The 24,300-nt window shown below is 60.5% G+C and overlaps 1 protein-coding gene across 1 annotated transcript in view; it reads left to right on the forward strand.

Annotated features, from left to right (window-relative positions):
* ZMIZ1 (zinc finger MIZ-type containing 1) overlaps positions 1-24,300 on the forward strand; it is a 224,983-nt gene that overhangs the window by 78,071 nt on the left and 122,612 nt on the right. The window contains exon 4 of the mRNA XM_069461150.1: positions 5,061-5,134. The gene's annotated coding sequence lies outside the window, so the exon portion shown is untranslated. The remainder of the gene's footprint in view (positions 1-5,060; positions 5,135-24,300) is intronic.

A 24,300-nucleotide genomic window follows, 5' to 3' on the forward strand; every position in this document is an offset into this window, starting at 1 on the left:
AACCTGGAATCCTGCCGCCAGGCTTCATCCTCCCAGAGCCCTGAGTCTGGCCCTGTCTCTGTGCCACGGGGTTCAGTGCACCCCCCCCCCCGCCCCCGGCAGGACCCCACGCCTGCACTTGGCAGCAGCCCTGAGCCAGTGGTGACGATGACAGCCCTGTTTACTGCGCGTTTCCTGTGCAGGGGCAACGTGGGCATAATCTTGTTAAGTCCCTCAGCGGCTCCACGAGAGCAGGGACTCTCGTTGTGTAGTGGAGAAAACAGGCCTTGGTTCCTTGGAAGGATTCCACGCAGGAGAGAGGAAGGCGAGGGGGCCACGGAACTGCGGGGCAGGACCCAGACAGGCTGGGCTTCCCGGGGCTGGGCGCGGGCACCCTTCTAGAACAGCTCGAGGCCTCCTCCGAGGAGGTGAAGCCAGGCAGGATCATGGAACCCAGGGTACCTCGTGGTTCTCAGGCAGCCTGGACCCCAAACTGCCAGCTCGCTCAGTCTGTCTGTCTTACCTGTTCCTTGAGGCCACCTGTAGTTGCTGCTCTTTGGTGAAGAGACTCAGAGGATGCTGAGTCCTCCCTGAGCACTCAGAGCTGCCCAAGCCCCCGTGCTCAGTTCCGCTGTGCCTGGAATGAGGATGGCAGGGTCCTGCCCTCATGGGCTTCTCAGCTGAAGAGATTACCAGGTGCCCAATTTTAATTATGCAAGGAGAAAGAGGAAACACCATCGGAATGTTCTGGAAGTTCAGGGAAGGGAAAACTCACTTGGAGGCAGTCTCGGAGAAGGCAGCATGGAGGAGGAGGTGGTCCTTTGGGCATCGCAGGATGGACAGGGTTCCGGAGGGCGGTGACGGGATCGCAGAGCCGTGGAAACGTGGGTTGCGGTGAGACAGCTCGAGTCCTGCCGTGCCTCTGGCCTTGTTGGGCCGTTTCCTCGGCTGTGCAGTGGGACCGTCCAGCTCCCTGGCGACAGGACTGTGCTGAGGATGAGCAGGGCAGTGAGGACTGCCGGATGGTTTGGGCAGGCTGAACGGCTTGCTCTCTAGGCACGAGGGAAGTGTGTGTGTGTGTGTGTGTGTGTGTGCTCGTGCACACGTGTCATTGGCAGCAAGTGTGCGGAGCTGATGCCTGGTGACAGGAGTCCTGAACCAGAGGCTCAGAGGTGGCACTGGTGTAGCCCCTGCCCCACCACAGCACCCGGGGCGGTTCAGCCCTCCTTCCCCAGTGGTCCCTGGGGAGATTTCTGCTCCAGCCAATGTCCAGCTCTTACACCAGAGCGGCCTGGAGCCCGCCCCGGTGGGTGCGTGGCCAGAGGGGCAATTCGAGGCTGCCTTGCCCTGGGCAGGGGCCTTGGCCTCCACTAGGCCAGGAGCTGGGTCTGGCTCTTCCCATGTCTGGATCCCCACTCCCAGCTTGGTGAGGTCAGGGAACAGGTATTCCAGGAATGCGGGGGGAGGCGGGGCTCGGTTTGGATAACCCTGGGGTAAATATTTGCCTGGCTCCTGGAGCCAGCGCTGGCCGCCAGGGGAGGACAGGGTCCTGCCCCTAGGGTCACGTAAGGGGATGCTTGCAGGCGGTCAGGGGGAGGGGGTTCTCCAAGATGGGGAAACCCCTGTCACCCCAGAGAATCTGCTGGCTGCTGGACCAGACCCTCTTTGGGCTGTAGAATGGGAACAGAGCCTCTTGGGCACCTGAGACTCAGTGGTGGGAGCTGGCTCAGGTCGGCTCAGCCAGGGAGCAGCAGGTTGGACCAGGTGTGGATGGGCGCCCACACGACGACAGTTCTGATCCCCACTCGGCCACTGGTGACCTTGCGCAGTTATCTCTCCCATAGGCTTCAATCGTCAGCAGGCGCCGAACTCTTCCTCCGTGGCACCTGCGTCTGCACTCCCCATGTCTCATTAAGGCCTGACAGCCACTGGGGACACAAGGGCATCTGTGTGGTCAGCAGCAGGTGTGAGGAGCTGAGGCCTGGTGCCCTGGTGTGGGCCCTGCCCACCACGCCACCAGGGGAACCGGGCCCTCCCCAGTGATCTGTGGGAGGTGTGTGCTCCCCTGGGGGCGAGCAGCTAGAGAGCAGTCAGTCCCTGTTTGGAGAGGAGATGGGGGCTCAGAGAAACCCAGTGACTTGCTCAAGGTCACCCAGGAGCAAATGGCAAAGCAGGGGTTCAAACCCAGCTCCGCCCGCCCTTGTCCTCTGACCTCACCACGGAGGCCAGGGCCAGCGCTCCAGCCCAGAATGTGGACTCCAACTGTTGGCGACTGCAGAAAACAGCTGGTCACTTAGCCTCAGGCCTCGAGCCACAGGCACAGAACCCTCCCCGAACCCCGCATCCCAGACACCCTGTGTCTTGAGCCCCTCTGCCCTCCAGGAATCCTAGATGGAACTGCGTCCCTCTGGGCCAGACACAGCCACAGATCAGCTTGGCCCAGGTGTCTCCACCTGAGCCCACACCCATGTCCTCCCAGGGGATCCTGTGAGGAGGCGGAGACAGGAAGGCAGGTGTGGTTGGACGAAGTCCCTGACCCCAAGTGACCCCTGCCTTGTCTGAGACCCAGCCTTGTGGGTCTCCAGCTGTGACCCCTCCAGCAACCCCGTTCTCCCTTGGAGCCTCAGCGTTGTGTTCTGCAAAGTGGGCATTGCCTCGGGAGCTTCAGACGCGAGGGGTGTTTCATTCTGCCATCTGCACGCTGCCCTGTCTGGCCTCGAGTCGGAAGCTGCCCTGCCTGCAGGGTCTCCCACACCCCCGGGGCGAGAGTCCTGAGCTGAGGGTGCCCAGGAGAGCCCTCTGGGCATGGAGGTACCTGTCCCGTGGGGAGACTGGCTGTGCCCCCAGTGCCCACAGCCCACCACTGGCCCTGAGGCTCAGGCTGCCCCTCCTCCGTGGCACCAAGGGCCCTTTAAGAAGAGACCAGCCCCCTCCAGGCCCTCTTGTTTGTCCTTGTGGTCTGGTTGGGCTGGGAGCAGCCAGGGCTCCACCTGGTCTCCTGCCTTCTCCTCTCCCTGATCTCACCAGGACGCCAAGCCCACGAAGGCCGCTAGCCTTAACCAGGGGCATCAAGCAGGGCCCCTGGTTCCTGAGCTCCCCTTCCCCGGCGAGAGTGGGGGCCAGCACGGAGGCAGGGGAGCCGGGGTGCCAGGCGCTGGCTGGCCGGCTGGCTGGCCGCCCCGCAGGGGGCGAGGGTGAGCACCCGCAGAGTGCCTCCTCGCATCCCAGCTGCCTTCTTACCGGCTGCTTGTTAGCTGAGCAACCTCAGGAAATTACAGAACCTCTCTGGGCCTGGCGTGGGAATTGGGGATGCTGGTTTCTACCTGACAGCATTTCACTGAGGGTTAAAGGAAACATCCCAGGCATAATCCACAATCAGGACTCAGTAAAGGCAGGCCTCCTACTTCCTGTTTCAATCCCAGGGCGGGGAGGGTCCACTGCAGGCTCACGGTCCCCCCACCAGGGCCTGAGTTCGAATCCTAGCACCCTCACTCATCGCTGTGTGACCTTGGACAGGTCCCTCCCCTCTCTGGTCTCGCAGGCCCAACGCCGAGGGGCTGGGGTTTGGGGGCAGGCAGGCACGTCTGTGCACCGTGCGCTGGAGCACCTCCAAGAGACAGGACGGGCGACATCATGTCTTGGGCCTGGACGACGCTCACAGAGTGAGCGAGGGCTTTCCGGCTCTGGCTTCTGTCTCAGCTGCCAAGATAATTATTTTCTCGCTGTCAGCGGCTCTGCTGGCCAGCTCGCCCTTGGGGAAGGCCTGGCTGTGGGCGGTAGAGAGGCAGGAGGTTGATTCCCGTTCTGCCCCAGCCACTGACTTGCTGCCTGACCCTGGGATGAGGGCAGACGCTGCCCTCTCTGGGCCTCAGTTTTCTCCTCTGTGAAATGGAAGAGTTAGGGTCAGCGAACCCAAAAACTGTTTGGATTCCTAAGGGGAGCAGACTTTGGGGGATGTGGAGCCGTTCCTTTTCCCTGTGGCTGGGGACCCTGGGCCTGGCTTGGGGAGCTTGGAGGAGGGCACACATGCACAGAGAGGCACCCTCACAGCTGGGACTTTAGAGAAGGCTGCCGGCCAGGCCTCTGGTTCTGATCCTCCCTGGAGTACCACGGGGCTCTGTGGGCAGCGGGGGCATGGTGGGGTCCACTGAGGAGACGGGCCAGCAAGGATGGTCGTGAGCCCCACGCCCAGTGTGTGAGCAGGTCCTGCGCTTCTGCCTGCTGCTCTCCACCCTGAGCACCACCGTGGCTGGCCTGGACCCTGGAGCAGCCTCCTCACTGCTCTCCTGCTGCCTCCTGTCCCTTCCAAGCCCTTCTTCCTCGGCAGCCACGGGGTCTTCCCAAACTAGAACTAGGTCCTGTCCTTCCGCTGCCCAGACCCTCCTGTGCTGCCGGGTCCCCACTCACCCCTCCTCTCCCTCGCTCGCTGCACCTGCCACACCACCCGCTCTGAAGTCCTCCGCGGGGTCAGGCTTTCCTCCCTGGAGTCTTCGTATACACTGTTCCTCTGCCAAGAATGCTGTTCCCTGCATCTTGCCTTCCTCTGTCTCATCCTTCAATTTCACTTCCCCAAAGAGGCCACCTTGGACCTTGGGCTTCTGCTGTGTAGTCCCTGTCCTTGTTCTTTCTGGCAAGCACCACTTTCATTTTGTATTGTTTGATTCTTTGCTCATTGTCTGAGTCCCCGCTAGGGCAGGGACCACTGTCACAGCCCTGTGTGCTCGTTAAATGTTTGTTGAATGAATGAGTGAAGGCTGAGTGCCTTTGTCACCATGTCTCCTTGGGTCCTTCCAGCAGCCGTGAGAGGGACGTTGTGATCCCACCTGACACATAAGAAACTGAAACCCAGGGAGGCCGGGCGAACATCCACGTCACATAGCCGGTAACTGGCAGAGGTGGCGTGTCGGGGGCCTGTTTATGTCTGGCCACCCCCTCGTGCCCCTTCGGACTCCCATCTGTCAGAGGGATGGTCTGGTTTTGCTGGCCGTAGACTGTCCTGCAGGTGTTAGGTGGTGGTGGCAGGGTCAGTGCCGGGGCCCCTGCTGGGGACGGACCCACTGACCGCCCTCTTCTCGTTGCAGCAGGATGGAGCTGGAGTGAGCTGGAGGGGCCGCCAGCTGCTGACCGGGACACTGGTGATTCGTGGATCACTGAGGTGGGTGTGCAGCTGGGCTGGCGCGAGGCGGCTAGGCTAGACGCTTGGGGACGGGGCGGGCGTGTCCCATGTGGAGGGCAGGTGCTGGCCCTCGCACACTACGCCCTGGACTTGGGGCTCAGCCCTCATGGGGGGTGCGGGCTCAGGCCACCTCTGCTGAGACCTCATCGTGCCCAGATGGGCTTTTCCTATCCCTGGAGCCTGGGGGGTCTCTTTGGCCTGGTTTCCTTCTAGAGTGGCTGCCAGGGGTGGAGGTGGGGGTGTGCCCAGGGAAGGGACAGGTCTGGCTCCCCAGCCTTGGTCCCGCAACCCTACCTGCACCCTCTGAACCCCGTGGGGTGTGGGCAGCTGTGCTGAAGGAGGTCTGAGTGACAGGGGCGTGTTGGCTGCAGTGGGTGCAGTGGTCGCCCACCCCCCACAAACACGCCGTGCTGGACACAGACTGGGCTCTGGGGTCAGACCGCTGGGCCCAGTCCTCACTTTGGTAATGGTCTACTATGACCGTGTGCAGTTGCTGTGTGCCTCGGTTTACCCATCCGTCACATGGGGTGGGATGGCAGTGATTGTCCCCACGATTGCGGTGAGGGTACTGCACACCCGGCACACAGCAAGCACTCGGGATACATCAGTTGTTTTCCTCAAGGGCGCTGGGACCCTCCCTTCCCCCCACATCCCGCCCCCCCGAGGACCCACCAGTGCCAGGATGGATATGAACTGGTCACCAGCCGGGGAGTGGCTGGGCCCCCCGGGGAGCTCCTGAGAGTGGCTGAGCCTCCTGGGTGGGGCGTCTGGCCTGCACACCAGCGTGTGTCATCACGGGGTGCCTTTCAGGGTTGATCACGCTTGGCCCTGTGCCCGAGGGTGACCTGCGTAATCCCTGTTTACTCCGCAGCTCTCAGCCCGAGATGTGAGGCCTTCACAGAAATGCTTACTTGGGCCAGGGCCCTTTGTCCCGAGGCGCCGGGCCGGCCTGGGGTGGGGGTGGGGGGGTCTTCACCCTGGCGCGGAGGCCCCACCTCATCATCCTCGGGGGCCCGGCACCCTTCCTGCCCCAGGGGATCCCGCTCCCTGCTGTCAGCTGCGTGACCTCGGGCCAGTCCCTTCCCTTCCGTGAGAATGCGTTTTCTCGTCTGAAAATGAGGATGATTACACCAGCATTGCTGACAGGGCTGTTAAGAGGATGCTTAGAAGCAGCGAATATTTTTAAATGTTACAGCTTTGTGAGCGGCTGCTGCGTGCCAGGCATTACGCTCCTTAAATACATATTTCTCCCCCACGAGAGTCCCATGAGGGTTGTTTAATGCCTCTTTCTCCAGAGGCTTGACATGGTTAAGAAACCCACAGAGTGTAAGTGGCAGTGTGGGGATTCGAACTGAGGTGCGCTGGAATGGAGCGGACGCCTTAGAGACCAGGGCGGGGCTGCGGGGCAGGCTCCAGGGACGCCCCCATTTCTGCCTGGAGCAGCCCCTGCCCGCCCCGGGAGCCCCGCTGCTCTCAGGAGCCAGAGGTGGGCCCCAGGCTGGCGACCTGCCCCTCGAACCCGCTAAGGCTGGGGGAGCCCACTGCTAATTGTCAGGTAACCTTTGAAATTCTCCTTCACGGTGGGTTCTCTTTTCGGATGTTTTTCAAGGTAATTCATTCCCTTTCCAGAAATTGCCAGTGGCGGAGCATTAGGCAGCTGGTAATTAATCATAGGAGCGGCTTCCAGTTTATTCTTCAAAAAAAAAAAAAATGAGGAACAGAAAGCGTTGGTGGAAAAAGAAAAGAAAAGAAAACCACTCCAAGGCGAGGCTGGTAATCAATACCTCGGTGTCCTAGAAACGGCCGGGGGTGGGTGGCGACGTGTGGCCTTCTCCCTCTCTTCTCAGGGCTGGCAGACTGTCAGCCCCTGCAGTGGCAGGGTGAGGCAGTCACCGCCAGCTCCCTGTGTGACTTTGAGAAGTCGCTGCCTCTCTCTGGACTCAGCTTTACCACCTGTACAATGGGCAAAGGGCAGACGTTAATCAGATTAGAAATGGATATTAAACGAATCCTCATTCATTACCACATCTAGTGCCTGGCATATGGTAGTTGCCCCACTGATATTTTATTAGTTGAGTGAGTGACAAGTGATAATCTTGGGTCCTAGTTTGCTGTCATCAGGGAGGGAGGTGGGCCTGGCTATAGGACATTGTTTCTCTAGCTCGGTTCTAATTTGGAGTGATAGGTGGGGGGATGGGCCGAACTAATGATGCCCCAGGGGACTCTGGCCGGGATAGCTCAGCCCCTCAGTGGCAACCTTGCTGTCGCCTTGAAATCCTCAAGTTCAACTTTCCAAGAGTCTGAACTCTCTGGAATTTTTTTTTTTTTAAAGCTGACTCCTGGAGAGGTAGTGAGTTCCTCCTTGCTAGAACATGTGCGAGCCGGGGTCGGGGCTGCATGGAGCACTTGGGGGCTTGGGGCATCCCTGAGTCTGGGAGAGAGCCCGGGGCTCTCCAGGGTGCACAGTGGGGAGGCTGCACTGGCAGGGAGGGAAATCTGTCGCCTCTGGTTCCCAGAGGCCCCGAGGGAGGGCTGGAGGAGGATGGTCATGCAAGACCCCGGTGCCTCGGTGCCTGCTGCCCCGATCGGCCCCACTGCGTGGATGTCAGGGCACTGAGCAGGGCTGGCCGTGAGATCTGAGCTCCTTACACCGGGTGGGTCTGGGGCAGAGACTGGGCTGGGGCAGGCTGTGGGTCTGGTAGGGGCATGTAGGGGAATAGAGGACCCATGTCTGAGAGCTGCACCTCGCTCCACATTCAGACGGGCCAGGGGCACCCTGCTGAGCATGGCAGAGCCCACTGATGGACAGCATATGGGAGGTGGAGGTGGGCTCCTGAGGGACCCCCAAGGGGGAGGCCTCCCTCCTGCAGCTGGAGGCCCTGACAGCTCTCCATGGCTGGGAGGATGGGGCTCTGGGGGTCGTGCATCCCGCTGCAGACTCACACGCCTGAGTCTCTGGCCTGAAGGCTCTGGGTGGCCCCAGCCGGTCTCCCCTGGGTGGGCCGGGTCTGCTAGAGCAGTCCTCTGAGCAGCCAAGCCCACCTTGGCACTAGTCGTTTCTTTACTAGTCGTTTCTTTACTTCTCGCCTTGGCCTCCAAGCTCCAGCCCGGCTGTGTGTGTGCGTGTCTGGGCTCTCTGGGAAGGGGAGGGGACAGTGGTTCTCTGTCTCCACGTGTCTGTCTTTGTCCCCGTCTCTCTCTGCTCTCTCCTGCCCAGCTCCTCTCTTTGCACACCTCCTAGCTGCCTGCTCTGCAGCGCGGCCTCCCTCTCCCTGCAGTGTCTCCCTGAGCCCTGGTACCTCCTCACCTCCACCCTCCTTCCCCTCACAGCTCTCATTTCCAGGTATTCCCGCAGCAGGTCTGTGCTGTGTCCCCTCCAGGGCTTCCAGAACTGAGACCTCCCTGGGCTCCCCACCTGCCACCTCTGCCTTGTTTATCTAGCGCTGGCCACCATGCCGCCCCCTCCTGCCCTGTGCTTTGGAGGTGTCCAAGGCAGCGCCCCACACTCCCAGCTGCTTGGAGGCTGCGCTCCTTGTGTGGCCAGGTGGTGGGGGCAGGCGCTATCCCCTCCCTGTGGCCCTGCCGCACCAGCCACCTCCTGGCTCTGCAAGGATAGGCTGAGAGCCCCCTCGCTTTGGCTGCACTCTGCCATCCTGGGCCTGGGGGTCGCTGGCCGTTGGCTGGGGCAGGGGATGAGAGTGGGCCGGGACCCACTAACAGGGGAGGTTGGAAACCTGGCATTTCCCTCCAGCATTAATGAAATTCCTGCTATAATTAGAAGTGAGGTGTACAGGTGTTGGCCGCCTGGTGGGAGCGTTTGTGTGCTCGTGAATAAATAAATTGTCTTCTCCCAAGGGGAGAGAGAGCTGGAGGGTGGGCTCCTGGAGAAGTGTAGGCCCGGAGGGTCTCAGTGGCCTGTGAGCTGGGCCCGAGGCCCTGCCACTTACTTGAATGTCCTCGGGGAGCTGCCTCAGTCACGGCCCCGGTCAGCCAGTCTTCCTGGAAGTGCCCGCTGCGTGCCCAGCCGGCTCAGCCTGGCATCCGAAGCTGCCGCCATCTGGCCCCAGCCTCCTTTCTCAGCCACATCACACACTGGCCTCTGCCAGTGCCCTGGGCCGCAGCTCCCCTGCGCCACCCGCCCCTGCTCTTCAGCACCTCCCTGCTCTGCATGGGGAACCCCCGTGGCTCCTCCTGCCTGAGCGCCTCCCTGGTGGCCTCCTGGCTCGATCCCTCCAAAGCCTTCCTCAAGCCGGGCGTGCGTCGTGGCCTCTGCCTCCCCGAGGCCTGAGCACCCTCCTGAACACCTCTCCTGAACACTAGCCCCTTCCCGTGATGACTTTGTGCCCTGGAACATGCACACGGGACGGCCCACCAGCTCCTTTTCAGTTTTCATTGATTACGCATTGGGATGGTAATATATTGGATATATAGAGCAGGTATTTTACATTCTCTTTTCCTACAAAGTCTTTGGAACCTGGTGTGTGTGTAACACATACAGCGGGTCACAGTCTCCACTGTGCAGCCGCCACCGGGCTCCTAGCGGGCGTATTGCACAGTGCAACCTAAGCTTAGAGTGTCCAGTTTCCTCACTTTGCAGGTGAGAGTTGGCAGAGCACATGCTGTGACCGTGGCTGGAACCCAGGTGACTGAACCTCACTGTGTATAGAGGGAAGACAGAGGAAGGACAATGGGAAGGGCTCCTTCCTCTCCCCCCGCCCCCAGTGGGATTCAGTGCTCTGGGCTGCTCCTGACCTAATCCCCAAACAGCCTTGGACCCAGACAGCTACCACAGGCTGTGCCTCTTGGGGGCCAGTCCTTCCCCTCGTCCCAACAGCCTAGACCCAGGCTCCGAGAGGGAGAGGCCCCGGCCCCTCCCAGGAGAGGCCACTCCTGCCCTGCAGCCCCTACCACATTGGCCAGGCCAGTCTGCATGGCAGAAGTGCCCAAAGGGTGTGTCCTGTTCTCCCAGGTTTCCCAGTGGGTACAGGGTGCCTGCGGCAGAGATGGTTCCAAGGGTAGATGAGGAAGAAGGCAGTTGCCTCCCCGAGCCTGACCCTGCTCTCGTGGGCCTGGAGGGGTTCTCTCGAGGTGGGGTGTTTCTCGGGACCCAGGCTGCCTGCAAAACAGGCCCTCAAGAGCTCTCCCCCTCCACAGCCCGTTTTCCCCTTTGTTACTTACGCACACCCCGCCCTGGCTGCCCTCGGCTGTGCGCTCCATGTACACGGTCTGCTTCTTGTTTGCTCTGCTCAGGCGGTGTGGCGGGAAGTCACAGGAGGTTCAGGTGCTGGGCTCACCTCCCTCTGTGTGTCCCCCACCGCAGGGACCTCTGCCCAGGGAGCAGCTTCCTCCGAGGGGCCTACCCCCTCCCACCAGCAGGGCCTGCAGAGCCCCCGTGTGCTGAGCACAAAGCCCCGTGGGACGCGCTGTCCCCTCCTTCAGCCCCGCTCGCGTCCCGTGGGCTTTCCTTGTCTCTGCTCCTCCACGCCAGCCGTCCGCCTTCTCCCCCGGTGGACGGCGAGCTCCATGAGGGCTCAGGGCAGGCTCTGAGCCACGTCCCAGCACAGTTCCTGGCACTCCTGTGCTGAGGGGCGGCAGGAAGCCTCAGGATCCCACCCTCTGTGCCCTCAGCTCTGTGCCAGGAGTGGCAACAAGGTTTTGTCTAGCCTTCTGGTTGTTTCTGTGCTTGGTGGGCTGTGTTAAGAAGGATTCCAAGGCTGTGTGTAGGCTCCCTGAGAAATAGTTCTGCATGGCGTGGTGCACGTTTACGCTCTCGGCCCCGTCCCTGGGCCTCGGCGCACAGGACCGGTTTCTCAGTTCTGGGCTGTGGCCAGCGCAGGAGGGAGGAGACAGGGACCTCGGTGTGGTCCCCACAGGTGTCCGTCCACCCCGACTGCTAGGCAGCTGGGCCCCCGAGAACCTTCCAGAGCCCCCAGGGAGCTGACTGGTTAACGAAGAGTGGGCAATCTGTGGTCTCTGAGCTTTTGGAAGCTTTTCCCTCACATCTGTCTCTCCCATTAAGTGCTTCTCACCCTGCTTCAGTTCCGGCTTGGGAAGCAGCACATCTTGCCTCACAGCTGTTGGGGACCCTCCGCCGCTTCCCTCGGGCATCTTTGGGGGCCTCTTTCAGAACCCACGGGAGCATCTCTGCTTCATAACCTCCGTGGACTGCTCCCGTGGCGCCGCGTCTGTCTGGCCCACCCTCCGGTGGTGGGACGGGCTGGCATGAGACAGCCCACGCTGGGTGGCCCCTGCGAGCTCTCCCTGGGTCCCATCCTGGCCCAGGCAGCCCCCACCCCAACAAATGCCCTCTCAGTTTGGGGTTCCTGGCTGCCTCCTGCCCGGCAGTCCTAGGGCGGCCAGGGATTGAGCCAGGAGGACTTGGATGCACTAGGGCCTGTAAATGATCCGGAATGTTTTTCTCTGTGTGTGGAAGAAACACAACAAACGTCCTTGCATCCCGTAGCCTGCTTAGCCTGTCCCCAGCCCCAGCTCCGGGAGGGCTGGTAAAGATCGTCTCGGGCCTGCCAGCAGCTCTTGCAGCTGCTGCTTGAACACCTCCACCGCTGGGGAACTCACCCCCCACGGTTTTGCTGGTGTCAGTTCAGCGTGATAAAGGACGCAGTGTGGCATGCGGTCGGAGTGGGTTTTAGGGACAGACAGTTCTGGGCTCAAATCCCTGCTCTGCCACCTGTCAGCCATGTGAGTCTGGACAAGTCACTTCGCCTTTGACTCCCTTCTGTTTCCTCTCCTGTGAGCGGGGAGCAGCCTACACCCGTGGAAGAATGAAATGCAGCAGGAGCTGCCCGGGGCCAGCTCGTTCCGTTCTCGGGAGGCCAGTGCCCTCGGGGAGGTGCCTCCCGCCCCTCAGGCAGGAGCATCGGGTTAAGGTTGGCATTGGTTAGCTCTGGTACCCAGACACTTCCCTGCCCAGCGAACTGGCCCCCCAGGTCCTCTCTTGAGCTGTTGCGTGAGAATTTCCAAGATGACAGCCGAAGAGGGAGACACCGAGCTCCCGTCGTGCCAGCACACCTGGCCACCTGCAGCACCTGTTGAAACGCAGGTTCTCAGGCCTCTCGGAGTCTGATTCTGTGAGTCTGGGGTTGGGCCCAGGCCTCTGAGTTTTTAACAAATGGCCCCAGATAATGCCTGTGATCAGGTCGGTGCGGGACACGCTGGTGCCTGCACAGGGGAGCTGGCCTGGAGACAAGGCCCTGGCGGTGTTACTGCCCCACTTGGACCTGTCCCCCCTGTGGCTCAGTTTTCACAGGAACAAACCAGAGGTTTAGGTGATCTGTCAGGGTTCTTTTGGCTCTGAAAGCCCCATGATGATCAGACGGACATCCCCTGATGTCCCCTCTGCTGGGCTCCCTGAGGCAGATCTGTGGTTTCCCACCCGTTCCCTGTGGCCACAGAGCACTCACTCAGCGGCCTCCTGCCCGCCCAGAGCCCCAGGGACAGAGAAGCTGTTCCCTGGGTGTGATGTGCCATTTAGTGGCCGTTCCCGTGGGCCCTCTAGGAGTCCCTGGCTCGGCAGGCATCTGTGAGTCCCCTCAGATCTGAGATCTTTTCTGCAAGCGGAGGTGGACCACTAACCTGGAGCCGGTGGGGGAGGCCGGGTTGGGGGCAAGTGGGGGGGGCCATCTGGATCCTTCCATACTTAACACGCTTGGAAGCCTGCAGTGCCAGAACTGGAGGATGGCCCTTCGGAGCTCTTTCTTGTTGCAGATGGGGAAACTGAGGCCCAGGGTGGAAGGAGCCTTGTTAAGTCCACCCAGGGAGACGGTGGGGAGCATCGCGAGCACCTTGTGGCTCCCACTCTGGTCTCTGGACCGTCCCGTGCCGCCCACCATGGCTCTCCTTGGACAGTCCATCTGGGGTGGGCAGCTCTGCCATCCTCTGCAGACCCAGGGAAAAGGCAGGGCCATCTCAGGACAGGTCTAAGGGGCCATCTGCCCCTGAGCACCAGTCCCTTCTTCCACCTGCTGTCTCAGCCTAAATCAATAGCCCCTCCTGGCCCCTGGGGTGAGCTCCAGCCAGGGCAGCCTCCGCGGAAGGTTTCTAGGAATATCCATGCACAGGGCAGTGAGCCCCAGAAATGAAAAGGCTCTCACACTCTCTCGCCCCTCCCACTTTCCACTCAACATGCTCAGGGGAGTTAATAAACAGAGGTGAAAAAGCTTGCCCTGTCCTAATGAGACCTCGTTTGAGGCAGCTGGGCCCTGGCAAGTGACAGAGAAGGAATTATTCACTGCTGGGGCCTTCACCTCCAACCTGGGATGATGTCAGAGCCTGAGGCTCAGGGTCTAGGCTGTGTGGTCCCTCAGACGAGGGCCAGAGCTCCTCGGACCGCTGGCATCCTGCCCGCACAGCCAGCCTGGGGTGTAGGGCCAGGAGCCCCAGCTGGGTCCTCTGTTCACACCTGGTGCCCGGTACAGGGCCCACGTCCAGACCTGTGCACAAGTCAGTCCCTCGCTGCACTCTGCATCTGTAGTTGGTGAGGCAGCAGTATTTAGTGACAACCTACTGTTTGTGTTGGTCTGTGCTCAACTCCTGGGGGAGACAAAGAGGCAGAAGACCTATGCCAGCCCTCAGAGACTCACGGTCTAGGTCATAATGTAGACCACATGTAGGAACAGAATTGTGTGTCCACGGGGCCAGGGATGTGTTGAGATCACAAGAGGAGTCCATGGGGAGTGAGGGCTTATGGAAGACTTCTTGGAGGAGGCTGATTGGAGTGGATTGACACGCAGAGCATTTCAGGGGTTTCAGGTGGGGGTGGGTGGGTGATGTGTTTGTACCAGAGCCTCAGGGGGCACACACCTGGGCCTCTCCTGGGGCAGAGAGCGGCAGGGAGGCCCATTGCACGGAGTGAGGATGGAGCTCTGCTCTTGAGGCAGCCGCATTATCAACCTTGTGCCTGTTAGGCGGGTGTTAGCACAGAGAAGCTGCTCTGTAAGTGTTATAGGAATGAACAGCATGCAGTAGGTGCTCAATAAATGCTAACTGCCTGAAGGGTACATAGCATACGCTCAAGCACTCAAGTATCTGTGGACCAACTATGCCCCAGGTCAGGAAGCAGCAGGGACAAGGAGACGGGTGTGAGGCCTGGGGGCAGGGGCAGAGCCATGGGTCGCCCAGCCTGATTCATCAGGACCCAGGGTAGCTGGTGCCTGCCGGGACAGCCTCTCGAGCCACATATTGCCCTCCTAGAGACGTGGTGTGGCACCTGACCAGGCAGGATCACAGTGGGGTGAAGACGCTCAGGGCCTAGCTGCAGAGCGGTGGGAGCCTCGCTGGGACACGTTCTTACACAGCATCCCGTGCATGCCCCAGACCGACCCACCTATCCTAGGACCTCTCAGACAGGAGGAAAGTGACCACCCATCACAAGTCTGTCACTGAAGGGTGGAGAACCGGCCAGCCACAGGGCCCCTAAATGGTAAGCATCACGATGAGTAATAGTAACTAAGTCAGCAGCAGTGTGTTATCCGCTGTGAGTTGGGGACCAGCGTTATCTCCATTTTTATGGATAAGGAACCTGGGGCAGAGGGAAGGTAGGAAACAGCTGGAGTCTCAGGTGGCAGAACCAGGATAGGAATGTGTCCCCTCACTGTGTACTCTACACTGTTCTGCCCCAGGGGCATCTGATGCAACCCTCACTGCCGACACATGGCACCGAAGAGCCACAGTAGCATCTTTTGACACAAAGAAAGAGGAGGACACAAACTCTCCAGAAAATCATTTTAAGTCTTCCAAGGTCGATCTTCACACAGGTCCTTCTGGTACCTTCCCAGCTCCACGGAAGAGATGAATGCCCAGTGGCTGGAGAATGGGCCGTTTCCCTGAATTGGTCTCCTGTAAGGGAAGTAAATTATCTGCCAGCCCTTGGTGCCTGCAGTTTGATAATTCAGGTGTTCCAATGGTAACGGCTGTGGGGCCAGCCAGGGGAAGAGGCAGTGAGTCAGATGTGGGATTCAACAAGAATTCAAGGCGCTTAATCTCAGTACAATATGATTTTTGCAAATCTGCTGGCTCTGCACCAGCAATGAGCCGATCCGAGACACCAGGCTCCGTCACCTGGCGCTGGGGCAGGGGTCCCTGAGGTCTAGGCCATTTGGGCCTGCTTGGCATCACCGGAGAGAGCTCTGGGCTGAGGAGCCCCCTGGGGGCTGGCAGCAGCACAGAGCCTCTGAGAGCAGATGAGGGCCACAGGGTCAGGGCTCGGCCTGGTGTCCCAGTTGCCAGGACATGCCTCAGGCCCCAGAGGAAAACCTGCTGCTTTTTTGGTGGGCGGGAGGGGGGTCCCCTGGAGAGTAATAAGGAAAAATTTGAAGAATACCCCTCAATCAGCAGGCAGAGAGCAAGTGACTTGCCCAAGTCCACCCCGCCAGGATTTAAGACCCAGTCCTTGCTATTAATTATTGTTATCCTGCCGTGTGTGTGTGTGTGTGTGTGTGTGTGTGTGTGTGTATGAGAGCATGTGTTGTGTGTTGGGGAAGTCTTAATGGCAGTTGTACTAATTAGCACTTGCTTCAATTATCTAATTTATTCTTCATAGAAGCCTATTTTGAAAATGAGTAAACTGAGGGACAGAGAAGTTAAGCAATGTGCTCATGGTCACACAGCCACTAGAAGGTGGGGCCAGAATTTGGACCCAGCTCCATCTAAGTTTCAAACCTGAGCCCTCAGCCCAAGCCAAGGCACAGAGCACCCACACAGAGCTCTACCGGGGCAGAGACCCCGGCCAACCAGGAGCATCAGAGGAGGCTGCTTGGAAGGCACATCATAGTTTTGTCTGCGATGGACCCGGTCTATAATCTTTAAGTCCCCTGACCTCCCAGAGGCTCTTCCTCATCCTCAGAAGATTAGAATAGGGCCTCCTCTCTGGGCTCCTGGAGGGTCGGGTACATAGTGGGTGCATTCCCGGGTTTAGCTGGGATTGATGAAGCGGCCCACATAGGTTGCTCCCACCGGCCATGGGTGACGCCTGCCTGTATAAACTTGGAGCACGTCTCAGCATCGACTGGACAGTTCTCTCAGCCAGGGTGGGGTTAGGAGCTTCAAGGATGCCCGGGATGTGCAGCTCCCACCGGGAGAGTCAGGGAAAGGCCAGGACGGACTGGACAGAATTCGTGTGAGTGAAGACAGGGGCACGCCAGTCCCTGGGCACCCTGGGAGCTGTTGGCTCCAGGGGGGCGAGTAGGAGGAGTGGCATGTGATGAGGCCCCGCCTCTGGGTCACCCCTCCGTTTGATGGACGCTGGGGAGCTGGTGAAGGTTTTGATCTGTAGGACACTGTCATTTCTCACTGAGCTTTCGTTGAAACCTAGCATATCAGAGCACAGAGACTGAATGCACTCAGGATAGCTGCTCTGCTCTCCTGGGTGCTGGCAGGGAAGGGACCCCCTTTGTAGTTGAGGTGTCCTTTTGCAAGTGTAGCCTTTAAAATCCAAGCCCAGTTGGTGCCGGGCTTAGAAGCATTCCAGGCTTAGAAGAATTCAGAGATGCTGGTGGGTGGGCAGGAGGAGCGTACAGAAGACATTTGGCACACACAAGGTGCTGGCTACATGTAAAATTCAGGAGACACCCGGTGCTAGAGGCTGGGGGATCTGAGGATCCAACAATCCCACCCCTCCTGGATGAGGAAACTGAGGTCCAGGAATGTGAAGGGGCTGTCTGAAGAGGCCCAAGGTCTCCGCAGAGGAGGGTGTGGCTGTTTCACCTCATGCCTCCCCTCCCTGGGGGTGGATTCCTCTTCCCACTGTGTGCGTCTGACCATCCTCCCCAGGCCCCTCCTCTGAGCATGCGCTGAGGCCAAGGGTTGGAGCCAGACAGGAGAGGAGGGTCTGTGTGTTTGATCCGGGGTTCCTTACCAGGCCTTGCAGGTGCAGAGCAAGGAGACAGTGGGCCTTTGGGGACTCTACAGCCGTCCTTCTTGTTCCCAGACGTTGGTGTTGTAGCACCCAGACGGGGCAGGAGCCGCTGGTGGCAGCAAGTCTTAGCCTAACTTGTGACCCAAAAGAAACCCAGAGCAGCCTGGCAGGGCGTGGGGCTGCTGGGTGTGCAGGCGCTGTCCTGCCTCGCTCTGCCCTGGCCTCGCACTCTTCCCGGTCGCTCCCTCTGCCTGCCTGCCCCTCTCCCGCCGGCTCCCCTGTGTGGCTTGTTCCTTCCCTGCCCAGGCTCCTTGCCCACCCGTGTCTGTCTCCCTTCTCGCTTCCTGTCTCTCTCACTTGTGTTCGTCCTGCCCTGGGCAGCTGTGCGGCACAACCGCAGGGGGAGCCCTTCCCGTAGGTGGCCTGGAACAGGTGCTCAGCTGTCCCACACTCCTTCGCAGCATGTGCTTGTTTCTGAGCGTTTTCTAGTCTGCGCCCTTTCTCTGGCTCTTTTTCCTGTCTCCCATCTTCCCTTTCAGGCATGTGGTGTGCGCGTGCACACCTGTGTGTGTGTCCCTCCCCCTGTCCTCCACCCCCTTACACACACGCACACACACACACACACACACAGTCCCTTCCCCTCTGTGGGCTGAGCCCGGTCCTGCGCACTCCTGGGGAGCACAGAGGACGGCAGCTGGAGCCACTCCGGAGCACCCTCCTTGCAGGTGGCCGGTGTCCCCACTGCTGCACAGGCTCTGCGTTCCTGGCTGTGGGGACCCTCCCGGGCTGGCCCACAGGACTTCTGGGATCTGGTGCGAGTCTCGCCATCACTCAGCCTGGGGTGGCTCCCGTGGTTAACAGAAATGCCCTGGGTGAGAAGAGACAGAGAGGGGAGAGTTCGTGAAAAAAACAAACAGGCAAGGAATTATCCCTGAAAATGTGCCCTTTGTCGAGTGCTCAGAGGGTCCCAGAAAGTGCAGGGCAGAGGGAGGGTGCTGTGCAGACAGGACTCGGGCTGGAGGATGCCGTGGCAGGATGGAAGTGGCAGGGGCGCTGACCTCACCGGCTCCAGGGCCCTGAGGGGCAGCGATGTGTCTCCTCTCTCCCCGGAAGTGTCATCAATACATGGCCAGTGGGGAGAGCTCCCAGGCCCCACCTCACCCCCAAACCTGCCGTGTGAGCCGGGCCCCCCACCCAGCCACCATCCCTCAGTCATTCAGCGGGTGTTTATTTAGCACCTGCTGTGTACCAGTGCTCTTCCGAGTGTCTGGTAGACCTCAGACCGAGAGACTGGGTCCCTGCCTCATCTTAAGCTTTGAGGCCTTCCCGACAGTCCAGCCCAGTCCCCTCCCTGATCATGCAGCTGGAACCCCGAGGCCCAGGGAGGTGGGAAGTCAGCCCATCGTCCTCCCGGTGCCAGGGCAGGGCCTCCTGCCTGTCAGCATAGCCCAGGGCGTTCGCTGCACACTGGCTGCATGAACATTGCTTCAAGCATTGCTCAGTTTGCCGGGAATCTCCCAGAAGCACCTAGAGATCGGGGGGCTGGCAGGACCTGGTTGGTAGCGAGGCTTTTGGACAGCTGGGCAGGGGCGGCTCCAAGCAGCCCACAGCAGAGCCGAGAGCAGCATCGGGTAGGGGTGGCGAGGGCAGCTTTGCATCTGAGACTGCCAGCTCCACACCACCAGCCGTGTGACCCCAGAGAGGCTTCTTAACTTCTAGGCCTCAGTTTCCTCATCTGTAAGATGTGGAGGACAGACAGCCTCACAGGCTTGTTCTGTGGTGTCAGTGAGATTACAGTACCTGGCCTGCGGTAGGTGTGTGTGCAGTGGCAGCGGCTGTCATTGGCAGGGGTGGGACAGTCCTACTTTGCCAGGGGACCCAGCTGGGAATCCTCGATCTGGACTGAAGTTGTTCTTTCTTCACTAATAACCTGGTGGCATTGGGAAGCCTCTTCTCTCTGTGGGCCTCAGCTTCCCGTCTGTCCAGTAAGGGGCAGGACTGGCTAAGTGAGGAGCCGGGGGCCAGGGCTTGGAGTCTGTGCTGCGGGGTCTCAGGTGCATGCGCTGCCAGCGAAACTGTATAAACTGCCAGCACCGGAAACAAGGACCCTTGGGGATCCCACGGGCGTCCCCCTGGGTCCTGGAGCGCCACCCGGCCTGCCTTGGGTTCCCAGCTGCCGCGGGGCGCAGAGTGGGGTCGCTACCCCCAGACAGCTGGGCCTGCTCGCAGCGCCTGGCAGGGACCTGTAAATTAAAAACATGATGTTTCCTGTTGGGGCTGGACTCGGTGTGGCCTTGGAAAGCTGGCCTCGCTCTCAGGAAGCCCTGCCCCCACAGCAGCGCCGCAAAAACAGTGGAAAAGTAAAACCTTTTCAAGTCTCTGTGTCCACTGTCAACAGGGGGTGGAAGCCGGCCCCTCTGCCCTGCGCTGGCCTGCCCTGTCCTTGCAGGCCCCTCAGCGGCCTCCTCTGCCCCAGACAGTGCCCCTCTGAGCAAGGAAGCCCTGTGCCCCAGTCCATGAGGCCCGCGAGTTTAGTCCAAGCATGCCTGGACCCCTTCGTCCTCACACCCGTCCTGTGAGGGGTGAGGAGATGGCAGCACAGAGAAGTACAGGACTTGCCCAGAGTCACGCAGCCAAGTGGGGCAGACCCGGTCTCCTCCTCCCTGCCCGGAGCATCGTCACAGGGCCTGCCGGCCGTGGAGAGAGGCTCTTGTGTATGGCCGTGTGCCTACGGGGAGCCGCTGCCTAATCCAACGCCACTTTCTTTGACTTTGTCCTGTAAACAGAGAATCTAACAGTAGTGTCTAGTGGAAGTGACTTGTTTATTTTAAACTTTAATAATGCCCTTTTCCTTATTGTAAAGTCTGGAAGTCACAGAAAAGTGAAAGAAGAAAATAAAACTGCCCATAATCCCCCCACCCTAGCCAACATTTTGGTGCATTGCTTCCTGGTCACTTTTATAATTTTCTTTTCTTCTCTTTTGGACTTATGTCATGAGCAGGTGTCAAGTCATTCCGTGTTCCTAGATAACATGATTGTGAACGGCCACGTGGAGGGACCCGCAGAAGGGCCAGGGCAATGTCCGCCTCCACGGTCAGCTTGCTCTGGCCTGGGCTGGGTGTGATGGGGGGTTGTTTGGGGACACCGTGGGGAGAGGCTCCGACCCTGCAGCATAGTTCATGGAGAGGGCAGCTTGGCTCGGACCCCGAGCTCGAGAACCCAAGTGGCCCTGATTTGCTGGGTGACGCTGGCCTGTCTGGTCTGTCTCCCCCTCTCTGAAGTGGGCGAATGGTCTCAGTAGCCAGCCTGCCCAGAGCCCTGCTTGCTGGCAGCCTGCAGACACCGCCGAGCCTTCCTCCGCTCAGTCAGTCCATAAACAGAGAGCGCCTACTGTGTGCAGGTGGTGGGCAGTCACGTCAACAAGAGGCCCCATTCTCCCCGCCATTGCCCTCCGCGTGTTCCTGCCACTTTTAACCCGCAAGCCCACCCAGTCCTCCTCCTCCCCAACCTCTCACCAGGCGGGGGCTGGAGCTCAGCCAGGTGGGGGCAGCGGGGGTTCCAGGAGGAGATATCTCCGGCCCCCTCCCCCCTGCCGACGTCCTTGGTGGCCCTAAGACAGTTTTATGGCGGACAGATTGAGGCTGTCTTCCTCCTGGCAGGTTTATTTCTTCATTTTTCAAGCCCCGCTCTGATTTTCCCGTGTCAGCTTCCCTGCCCCCGCCCCCTCCCTCTGCATGCTTCCTTCCCTCCCCCTCGAATCTGCCAGCCCGGCCGGAGGGGGGGCCGCTGGCCTCCAAGGTGATTGAGTTATGTGGGGGGAGGCAGGCCAGGGTTTTCTGCGTGAGTGCTTTTGGCTTCCTGCCCTTGGAGTGGGGCCGGGAGAGGGGTGTGTTGGTGACCGTGACGGCCCCGAGTTCCCAAGTCCAGCCCTGCTCAGGCCTTGGTTTCACCTCCAGCAGAATGGGCAGGGCCCACCCAGGCCTGGGGGAAAGGAGAGGTGTCAGGGGCAGCTGTGACTGCTGGTGTGCACACGGAAATGTCTAAACATCTGCTGTCTCTGTGCTGCAGCCCAGGGACCCGGGGTGAAGAAGAGAGGGGGGCTGGCATGGATAAAACGCCTACTGTGTGTGCCAGCCCTCCAGTGGTAACTCAGAGTCACCGTCACTGCTTTAAACCCTCCAACAGTAACTGCAAGGGCTACTATTTAATATTACTGGCAGCAACAGGTGAGAGTTACTGGTGTCATCTGTACAGCTGACAAAGGTACCCGATACAAGCTCCTCCTTCCACTAACCTGGGGCTCCTGGAGGACAGGGGCTCTGTCTGCGTCCTGTCTGGATCCCTAGGACTGTGGAAGGCCAGGGACCCAATACGTGCCTGATGAACTCAATGCTACTGCAGTAAAACCAGAGAGGTGAAGTAACTAGCCCAAGGCCACACAGCTGGAAATGGAGCCCCATTTTGCCTGGCCCAGCCCCCACATTCATTCTCTGGGCTACCACACTGCGTCTTCTTGTCTGATATTGACAGACAGGCTTGCCATCTAGCTGGCATTGCCCAGCCACATGCCCACTGTGGTGAGCCCAGAGCTCGGTGGCTCCAGGTCTCAGCCCCTTACCGGCGGTGTCTGTCCCTCTGCCGGTCAGGCCCACGTGCTGCCTCTCTGCAGCTTGCCTCTTCCCCAGGAAGGGGGGGCTGAGAGGGGAAGCCCCTCTCTCTGCTCTGCTCCACACGCCAGCTCATGGAAATGAAAAACACATTGGTTTCATTATCCCTGGATTGAATGAGCAGGGTTGCCATGGCGACAGCCACCTCAGGCCTGCGAGGGGGCAGGGGAGGGCCTGCTGAGGCCAGGGCAGGTGGGGACTGGGCAGTGGGTGCCTGCCAGGCACTCCAGGCAGGCAGGCCGCAGGGACAACCGCCTCCTGTGCCCCCTGCCCTCTCTCGAGGCCCAGCTTCAGGTCACCATCCCTGGGCAGAGGGGCAGGCAGGCGCCATCCTCCGCTGGCTTGCCTCTCGTCCACCTGGCCCACTGCCTGTCCGCTTTGGAGAGGTGCTGAAGGTGGAGGTGGGTTCAAGCCTCCCACCATCCTGAGGGTCAAGGAGACAGATGGAGACAGTGAGGGAAGAGGGGACAGGTGGGAACTTGGACAGGGGCAGTGGGCCTGCTCCCACCTGGAGACCAGTTCTGGGGCTTCGCTGGCCCTCCCGGGCAGCATGCCCTGAGAAGACGCCTAAGGGTGCCAGTCTGCGCACACCTGAGCACGCCTGGGACCAGGGTCATCCTAGTGATCCTCAACCCCGGCATCACCTCCTTAAACAGGCTGAGTCTCCAATAGGTGTGATGGTGGCCATGGGGATGGCCGCAGGAGGTCCTGGCCCAGTGCAGTCTGCAGGTGTCTTTGGCTCCAGGCATGAGCCAGGTGCCCAGATGCTCAAGTGAGCCCTTCTCTCCCCAGGGCCTGGGTGCCACCTGCCTGCTCTGCCCCACGGGCTCTCACCCCAGAGCTTGAGTCTGAGGGCAGCACTTGGGCCCGAGTGGGCCCAGGTCCAGGATAGGCTGGCTGCACCCGCTTCCTCCTCCGAGTTCCCAGAGGGGTGGGAGCCTGAGCTGCCCCTCTGAAGTGACCCCAAGCAAACACTGCCACCTCCCTCTGGGAAGGCAGCCTCAGCCGTTCTCTCCACGTGACCCAGGGCCAAAGGCACCTGCTCAGGGGGCATCAAGTACCCACAGAGAATTTGTCCTTCCAGGCAGGCTGATCAGAGGCTCAGTGCTGACCCCAGCTCCAATTCCAGCACTGACCCCACACCCAGACCCGGCCTCCACCCCAGCTTCCTGTCCAGCCCACCTGCACACATTTCCCACTGCCCTGCCACCCCTGGCTTCGGTTCCAGCTGTCCCCCTAACCCAGTATGCCCTCCCCCCACTGTCTGTACCTCCTCCCACTGCTTATTTTCTATGGGGAAACTGAGGCTGAAAGAAAGGAAGTGACTTGCCCAAGGCTGCGGGGGACTCAGGACAGCATGGTCCAGTGTGGGATGTCCCTTTCCCAGGGGGCAGAGCCTTCAGTCCACCCTGAGATGGGCCGAGAGTCTGCAGGGCCCTGGATCCAGAGCCCGGCTCTCCAGGGGCAGGTGGCAGTTCTCTGCAGAGCAGGTGTGGAAGGGAGCAGAGAGCACCCAGGTTTTAGCTTCTTGGTGGCCCTTCTCAGTGGGGAGGGACCTGGGAGGAGGACACAGGGGCTGACCCAGGCTGGCATTCTCCTCTCCAAGCCTTAGTAAGTGGGGACAGTCCCTTGGCCTTGCCTACAAACGTGCTGTGTGCTTCTGAGACAGGCGGTGAGCGGCTTGGCAGACGCCACTGGGGTGTCAGTGGCGCTGTTGCAGGCTCCCCCTCCTGCCACGTGGAGGTGGGTGCTGGGGGGGAGGCGGCACAGGCAGGAGAAGCCCCCCACGCCTCCCTGGGGCAGCGCAAACCAGGGCTCCCAAAGCAGCCACCTGCCAGCCAGCTGCAACCAGATCCCAGAGGCTCATTCTAAAGTGCAGGTTCCCAAGGCCCCCCGGTGGCCGGGGCAAGGCGTAAGAATCAGTGTGTGTGTAGCTTCCCAAACCCAAGCTGTGGGCAGGGCTTGCCTTGCTGCCCACCACCCCCAACCCCAGGGTTCTGGCCAGCCTGCCTAAGGGTCTCAAAGCCTGCCCCTTCAGCTCCCTGCGGAGTTCCCTTCCCTGTGGTTCTGTGCGCGCACACCCCACCCACCCCGAACCCCCGCAGCCCCCATTCGCTGACTCTCTCTGGGCCTTGTCCTGCAGAGGGCCAGCTGCAGGCTAACCCTGAGGCCTCGAGCCTGCCCTTCCCCCTTCTCTTTCAGCTGTCCTCTGCCCACAGTCCCATGGCGTTTGTCCCCAGCCGTTGACCTCCCCTGACTCCGAGGCTGTGTGCCCCGGCCCGCCTCCCAGCCACCACCATGGCCACCGCCCGGCTCCCCACCCACTGGCCGAGGGCGGCTGCTGGGCAAGGCTGTCATTTTCCCTGCTGGGGATTACAGGTTTGGGGCTGAGGGAGTCTGAGCCGGAGGAGGAGGAGCCAGGACTCACCCCGGTGCCAGGCAGGTGTGTAGTGTTGGGTGGGCTGGGCTGGGGAATCCTGTACCCGATGCCACCAGAACTGTGTGTGTGCGCTGTGCCTGTATGTGCATGTGTGTGCTCGAGAGCAGCCTCGCCTGAGGTCAGGGGCTCTCCCCTGCTCATGTAACTTAATCCTCCCAGGGATCCG

The sequence above is a fragment of the Eulemur rufifrons genome, chromosome 28 (assembly GCF_041146395.1).
Source record: "Eulemur rufifrons isolate Redbay chromosome 28, OSU_ERuf_1, whole genome shotgun sequence".
Classification (NCBI taxonomy): domain Eukaryota; kingdom Metazoa; phylum Chordata; class Mammalia; order Primates; family Lemuridae; genus Eulemur; species Eulemur rufifrons.